The sequence below is a fragment of the Aythya ferina genome (genome assembly GCF_964211825.1).
Source record: "Aythya ferina genome assembly, chromosome: 1".
NCBI lineage: Eukaryota > Metazoa > Chordata > Aves > Anseriformes > Anatidae > Aythya > Aythya ferina.
In genome coordinates this window covers 198,760,711-198,768,734 of record NC_140296.1, presented here as the reverse complement: position 1 = coordinate 198,768,734, position 8,024 = coordinate 198,760,711, and the positions used below count along the sequence as shown (strand labels likewise).

General features: G+C 41.5%; 1 protein-coding gene across 2 annotated transcripts in view; it reads left to right on the top strand.

Moving 5' to 3' along the window:
• The first annotated feature begins 5,817 nt into the window (after positions 1-5,817).
• Positions 5,818-8,024, top strand: part of SEMA3D (semaphorin 3D) — a 143,468-nt gene continuing 141,261 nt past the window's right edge. The window contains exon 1 of one of the 2 annotated variants that reach the window (XM_084495289.1): positions 5,818-6,070. The gene's annotated coding sequence lies outside the window, so the exon portion shown is untranslated. The remainder of the gene's footprint in view (positions 6,071-8,024) is intronic. The other variant, XM_084495288.1, reaches the window with a different exon arrangement.

The window sequence follows — 8,024 nt, the reverse complement described above, 5'->3', positions numbered from 1 at the left end:
ACACTATACCATATTACTGTTTTCATCCTTCTGAAAGTGCTAATAACTCTCATATTTCAGATGAAGTTTATATTGACTTGGCCAGTAGCATATTATTTTAAACTGTTAACGACAGTCTGTTCTCACTGCTGAAGTTATAACAAATTCAATGATCACAGTTTAAGGAAGAAAATACTTTAATACAATCCAAATAGTATTTATTGAGGACAATGAACATGAGTCCATGTAATGTACACTGTAAGTCATTAAGACATGTGGTTTCATTTAACACTATTTTGCTTGTGATGTGATCACCTGGAGTTAAAGTTTGCTCTAAAATGAGTAGGAAAAAAATATCCAATAATAAATAACAAATAGGGTGTGTTTGGGATAAAGCTATGTTTTAGAGCCAGAAAGAACATTTCTATCTATAGAACCATTGCTTGGATGTTTGTCTTCTGTTAACCACAAGTACATATTTTCAGTAGAAAAAAGTGGCTTTCAGGCATTCACAAAGATTTGTTCATTCTAAGGATAAACAGAACTAGATATACTGTGTTCTGAGATAAGAAAATACATGGAATCTTTTCTTGTAATAGCACTCATGTTTTATTAAAATGAGGGGATATTTTATTATTGCTACACTGCTGAGGGGAACTGGAGTTCTCTGGACACATCTCAGAGCTGAATTTATATTCCTACACTCCCCTGCTTGGTGCTGAAGCCAATAAATCTATAGGGCAGTTTTTGCCGTTCAATTAAAGCAGGATAAGGCCTTAAAGCAATTGCTTCAACCACTGGTTTCATTGGAAGTAGAGGCAGGAGGTAAAAATGCCTATCCCTAGAAATATAAGAGAAATACAATTTTTATAAAGTGGGAAAATGAGCTTCAGTTAATTTTTAATGGAAATGAATTTCTTGTCTGACTCATAAAATACATAGCACTGCAGGACCTCAGCAGTTGCTTTCCTTTCCAAACCAGGACACATGGAAATAGAGTAATCTTTTTTCTAGTCATAGTATTTATTTTATAGAAACCATGATCTGTAGAAAAGTTTTTATTCTTTTCACCATGTTTGGTCCAGATTCCACATGAGCTGTGCAGCAAAGTTTAGACTGAAGTCAGTGGAAATTGTAGGTGCTTCACTAGATGGTTACAGATCTTCAGAAGACAGGGACTAAACAGTGGCAAGAAAGTACCTAAGTATGTATCATTTAATTTCTACCTAGGTCTGTAACATGCTGGGCTAAGTTAAATGTAGTGAACTCCAATGGAGTTTGAACATGTTCTGTAATTTAAGATCAGATGATTAAGGTTTGAATTATCCAGGAATTTGGCAGCAAGACAAATCTGGATGTTCTACTCTTACCTAATCATTTCAGGAAGCTTTTGTCTGATTTTATGTAACATCTTAAACTTTTCTATGCACCTTTCATAACAGTTTCCTTTTGTTTCTCTCTCTCTCTCTCTCTCTCTTTTTTTTTTTTTTTAACTCAGTGAATCAGGATTATCTTTTACATTTTATAGCAATGAACTAAGTGAAACCTGCTCTTATTTGAGATCGGTAGAATCCAGAGAAGCTCTCTTTTATCCACTCTAACCTGCAGTAGAATTTCTTCTGAGACAATCTTCACTGCTTGCTGAGCTTCTTCACAAACCTGAAAGAGTCTTGACCTCTGCTTTGATTGCATCTTGTTCTCAATGCTTTAAGTAAGGCAGAACTTGGGATGATTGGGTAGAAACAAAACAAAACAAAATAAAATAAAAACAAACAAAACAAAGAAAGTGGAGTGGGACAAGTGCCTTGTGTTGCTCTGGAGTCCCCAGTGAGCCTAACTGAAGCAGCACAAATCAATGGGCAAACTCTGTCTGTTCCTACTTTGCAAGGCAAAATTCTGAGATACAGAAAGAAAATGAGAAAAGCCTTTACCTTCTGGTGGACTGCAAGGTGGCAGTCCGGTGCCTTTATAATACCATTTGGTTTCTTAACAACTTTTTTAAACATCTGTCTTTTAATAACTCTATTTAATAACTCTCTTCATCAATCAGCAGAAGATACATTATTGTCAGTGGTAATATGCCTGGTGTCTTCAGAGAACATTGATACAGATTTTTGGACAATGCTGAAGTCTGAATTCGACTGTATTGTAAGTGGAGGACCCAGCTTGCCCAAATGCCTGCACCTGATGTAGGTGCTTAGTGACCTAGTCCTCCCCAAGGAGACATTTGGTGGCTGAGTAACAAATATGGGTGCCTGAAGTTGAGTGGAAGAAGTGGTTTATGTCCTCATCTGATTGACCACCCACTCCATCCTTCCTCAGTATTCTCTGCTTGCAGGTGGAGCTGGCTGGCATATGAAGCACCTCCTTTACCACACAAGTTCATAATCCACCTGATAAATACATCAGGTCTTTTTTTCTTTTACTTTATCCTTTTTTTTTTTTTTTTTTTTTTTTTTTTTTTTCCCACTGGCTTTATTATACATGCCAGGTAAAAATGTTCCATATTTTGTACTTCCATCTATGCATCTTGATCTGAGAATACTTTCAGGACATCCAGGTTTTTAAATCAACAGCCTACTTCTTGGTCTTGTTAGTAGAGAATGAAGATTTTCAGAAGATCACAACTTCCAAATGTATATATTTGGACATGAGTGACAGGATCTTCCCATGAAGGACCTCAAAGACACCAAATGCATAGAAGTTCAATCAGAAGAGATTCACTAAGTGCAATTTAGCTTTTTTTTTTTTTTTTTTTTTTTTTTTTTTTTTTAAATCAAACAAATTTAACAAATGTAAGCAATGATAATTTAAAGCATTGTGCAGTGCTACAGAAATTCCTATCACTGTTTGCAGGTGTACAGCGCCCAGCATAATAATAAATGCCTACAGTGTGGCAGCATGCTGTGTCATGTTTCTCCTGAAGCCTTTACTAGGAGACCATGTATCTGCTTTGGCAATTTTCTTAGATGAAAACTGTTTTCTCTGCAAGATGCCAGTTTGACATTACAGTAACTGGACAGTGTTCAAACTTATGATCAAGCAGAAAAAGAAAGGAATAGTAATTAACAAAAACAACTTACCACTCTTCCTAAATTTAATTATTTTCTAAATATCCATTTGGTCTCTTAATTCATGTTTGTACTACTGTTCAATGAGAGAAGGAAAAGGGAGATATCTGATGTTCAACTTCTGCTCTTTTATGAGCCACTCAGCCTTACAGGAAATCTGAACAGTTGCCCAGGGCACTGGGTGTGGAATTTGGTCTTAGGGAAGCCTCAAATAGCTATGAAAGAAAGAGAAAAAGAAAGTGAGAGAGAAAACACAGTTTTCAATTTCACATTTGTAAGAACCTGTTGAACACATCTTCCACCCAATTGTCCCTTTGGTAGGACAAATAATGTAATCATCATTGCCATCATTATAATCTTCACATCTTCAAAATATTGTAAAGAACTTTTCTCTTCCTATAAAAACTTTAGCTAATTTTGGTAAATTTGGCAGAAATTCCTATAACTTTCAGGGCACTTCTAACACCCTGTAAGGGGCAGATACAGCCCTGGTTAAAAGGTCACTCAGAGAGTTTCCCAATATTGCTGTACTTACCTACATTAGGATTTTCTGAATAGTGATTTAAAATACAATGCCAAGAAATGTATTAACTAATCATTTAAAATGACATTGTTCAGATGGTGAATGTCTCCTCAGCCTGTGTCCATGGTATGACTTTGTGTAACCTTGTTGTACAGCCTTAGTAATAGAATAAAAAGGCATGCTCATATCGTGCTCTCTGCACAGAAATTTTTCTTTCCGTTTTCATACAGAAAACAGCCACAAGAGGGCATCTTTTTCTTGGTTTCTTCCACTTCAATAAATTAAGAGCTTAATTATTTCCCAAATTCTTTTGTATAACTCTTGAACGATGAATTTTCTGCTATTTATTCCACTAAGAATATGTGTTTTTATGATCTGCAAGAAGGAAAAGCAGCTCTTAAAATAAAACTATTTCCAAAAAAGTTTTCTTTTACACTTCAGAGAAACTGCAAACACCTTCAACAAATGAGTGAAGGGGACATTCACACTGATTTCTTTTTCACTTGAGTCTGAAATATCTCCAGTACATGAAGCAAGCAGTATATTTAATACTTTTTTTTTTTTTTTTTTTTTTTTTTTTAACCAGGATTTATGCTTTCAGAACACATCAAAGTTCAATTATGTAGTTTTATTGAATGCTACAAAAATCAACAGGGATTTTCTTTCCATCAACCTGCTTTTCATTTTCTCTTTGCTGAACTCCTTTGGTGTAAAAAAGAAGTTACTAAAAAAAAGTGCCTGTGATAGTCAGTCAGGATCTAGAAACAAGGTGAAATGCAATAATTATTCCATAGGAATTTAAAACAAACTCTGCTCTGAACTGCATCCTACCTATCACAATGATAATTTTATCAAATCTAGGGATTAAACCTGTGGAAAGTTTTGTTGATGACAATGTAATGAGATGGGAAAATCAGGAATTGAATCAGGCCTCCCTTTTGGAGGCCTTAAAACAGCAGTAATCAAAGGCAGCTATGGAACAGCCTGTCTTTGAATTGCTCCATTTATTTTGTGGGCATATGAGACACATGTAGACAAGCAGAGTCTGTGTATCTCTGTGTACAGAACTTACAAAAACAACAGGTTGGTACTGTAGTAACAAACTGTTTTAAAAAAAAAAAAAAAAAAGGATAAAAACATGTAAAACCAGCTTTTGATGATTTTTTTTAAAAGATATTTAGATTCTACACTACACCGAGACCACCCATCTGACATGAATAGTAGGTGAGGATGAAGTCCTGATGCCATGGGTAATGCGATGGAAACTCCAATATATTCCTCTGGACTTCTTTGATTCTGCAGTTATTTCATGGGAGCAACAGTTGGGGTCTGTTCTGCAACTGAGTCACCAGCTGAAGACTTTTAATCTGAGCTCTTCACTAAAGGAAATGCAGTTTTTGACAGAGCCGCAGTGTGTCATGTCTGGAAGGGTCTGATACTATCTGTGCCATGTGTTGAACGGCTCTCAGCCTGTGGGCAGAAAGGCTCTTCCTTGGGCAGCCACAGAAGGAAATGTGTTGGGGAGAAGGGTTTGGTGTGGGAGTGGGTTAGTCCAGGAGAGAATTTCTCTCTTAGGAAGTGGTGTGCAGCATGCGAAAGCTGGAGAACCACTGATGTAGCACATTCCATGGGCAAACAAAAATAAATGCGAAAGCAAATGTATCCCTGGCAGCTTTGCACATGGGCTTCCCATAAACGTGCACCAAACCCTAGCACTGGGCCACTGCCCAGCTCTTTTCTCCTTTTCTCCTTATCAGAGAGTGTGGCAAGCTTGCCTTTTTTTTTTTTTTTCTTTTTTCTTTTTTTTTTTTTTTTCTTTTTTTTAACGCCCAGTCTACCACCGAGTGACTTTCCCTGGCAGCAACGTGCCATGCGAATAAGGTGAGGACCTGAGGCTGCTTTAGTCTTTATGATCTGGACCAGCACCTGTGCAGGGCACGTGTAATATTAGGGAGAGATGCTCCTGTTGCAAACACATAGGGGATCCTGCAAGAGCAGGCAAGGTCTGTGGTCCAGGGGAAAGTGCCACGAGTGCAGGGGCCTCGTGTGCCCGATCTCAGCGCAGTGGGCATGCTGCTGCCGTGTCCGTGGGTGCGCTGAGCTGCTTTTCACGGAGCAAAATGCCTCCCCGAATACCTCCCGGTGACCGGGGCTGTGCCCGGCTCCGGGAGCAGCAGCAGTGGGTGTGAGGCTGGGTTGGCTGACACACACCCACACGCACACACAGCCACACACACACACACGCACGCCAAGCAGCCCATTTGCTGGAGGGGTGTGCATGTGCGTGCGAGGGAGTGGAAAGGGGTGGCGGGGATGGAGGAAGGGAATCCAGGGGAAAGTCTGACACTCGGCGCAGAAGGAGCGAGACCCTCCGTCGCCGCCGGCGCCGCCGGGGAGGAGCTCGACTTTCTCGCAACGCCTCCCAAAACCCAGCCACTGGCCCCGGCCCCGCACCGGGCTCACCCCGCACCTCGCAGCCGCTCCGGCTCCCCGGCAGGTACCAGGCGGCCCCCGCGGGACCCCCGCCACTTTGCGCCGCGCTTTGCCTCCGAGGAAAGGGGGGGGGGGGGGGGGAGGGAAAGTGCATGGGGTCCCTCTCCCCACACACACAGATCCGTGCTCGTTCCCCTCCACTGGGGGCCACCTGCCCGGCTGTCATCCAGCAGCTGGGAGGCGCAGCAGGGATGCGGGGCATCCCCCGGCTCTGCCCCGGGAGAGCAAGCAGAAATGGAGTTTTGGCGTCGGGGCGAGGAGGTTGCAGTTTTGGGGAGCGGGGGTTGAAGGCTGCGGGTCTGGGTGCGGTGCGGAGGGAGGGAGAGGGTTGGGTCCCGCAGCACCGGCACCCTTCTGCTTCGTGTAGGTTTCTGGGGACGATGCAAAGGGCAGGGTGGGGATAGATGGCTCATGTTCATCAGCCAAACTGTTGCTTGCTGGAAGGGCGGCAAAATCTCTTCTTCCCCGTGGAGTCCTCCAGCTCTGCCATGAGCGCGACTCTGCTGGATGTATCCATCACTTGAAGCAGCAGAGCACCTGGCTGGCCTGGGGTGCTCGGTGGAATGAGATTATTCCTCTTTGGTACAGACAACTCCTCTTTCGCTTTGTTCAATAACACAGAGGGGGGTAAAGCTTCTTGTTTTGCAGCGAATATTACAAAACGAAAGTTGTTGCTACCAGAAAGGAAACATTCCCAAGTGCTTTAGGTAATTGGTGACTGTACTGAAGAATCGTAAAACAGACACCTATGTTTCCTTTAATGCAAACAAACAAACAAACAAAACACCTTTGGTTTGAAAGGGCAAAACTTGTCTGAGAACAATAGAGATCAATAGGGCAATCTGACAATCAGCAGAGAGCACTTTGCAGAGAAAGCAGCAGCTCAGCCCTGCATCTGTGGCACTTACAGAGGTCATGAAGATGCAGAGTAAAACTTTTGCAAGGATTTTAGCATGCCACTTTCTCTTTTTTACTACTTGACTTGCTGATCTGTGTAATAGCTAGAGTGATTTGATTTTGCTGCTAACCATTAGTATGTGATTTACTACAATGTGAAACATTTTAATGGAGTTTTTCAAGCTCTCATTAGTATAGCTGATGTGACTTTCATCTGCCTTTATTTATCTCATTTAGCTTACTACAGGCCTGATTCAGAAAAGCAGTGGTCATAGTTTCCTGCAAGGTGTGTAGGGGCCAAGGTCATTCCCATCTATCTTTCTGAACTGTCTTTCTGAAGAGGAATTTGGGTATTTTAAACCATAATTATAGTCTTATTGCCAGACAGAGGTACCCAAATTCTGCAGATGTCATACCTCTTCTTTCTTAAAGTTTCCAAAACAAGTCCTGCTCAGCCTTGATCAGGCAGAGCAGCTTGGCTTCACTTTTATTTGAACTTTATTTTGGCTTGGACATCCAGACTAGCCTGAGATCCAGGAACTAAATTTACTTTCCATCTTCTTGCCACTGGATCAGTCCAACAGGGGTTCTCAGGGCTGGCTGAACAGAGTGGTAGGCGCAGTGCTGAAGTACAGATATGTGCCTCCAAACCAGGCAGAGAGCTTGGAGCCCAAGTCTCCCGCAGAGTATATGAAGGCTCTGCCCATGGCATGCTTTAACCAGAAATGGAAATAGAAGCTTCACTAGAACCCTTTGCCATGTCTCAAAAGATAAGAATGACTGCTCACAGGACAGTCATCCCAGGAAGACAGAAGTACCTTCAGTAGTTCTAAGTAAAGTGAATAAATCTCAGAAAGATGGCTGGGCGGGTAGCTGCAGTCAAAGTCCCTTGAAAGGCAATACCTGCTTTAGAGCCTCTTCTCAAGCACCAACCTCCACCTGCTTCTCTGCAGCTGTTGTGCTGACAGCCTATTTTAATTAAGCTAGAATATAAAATGGAAATTCATGTTGTGCACTGTGAAAGTGGCTTTTAAAGTGTTTGAGGATACTACATTGTTACT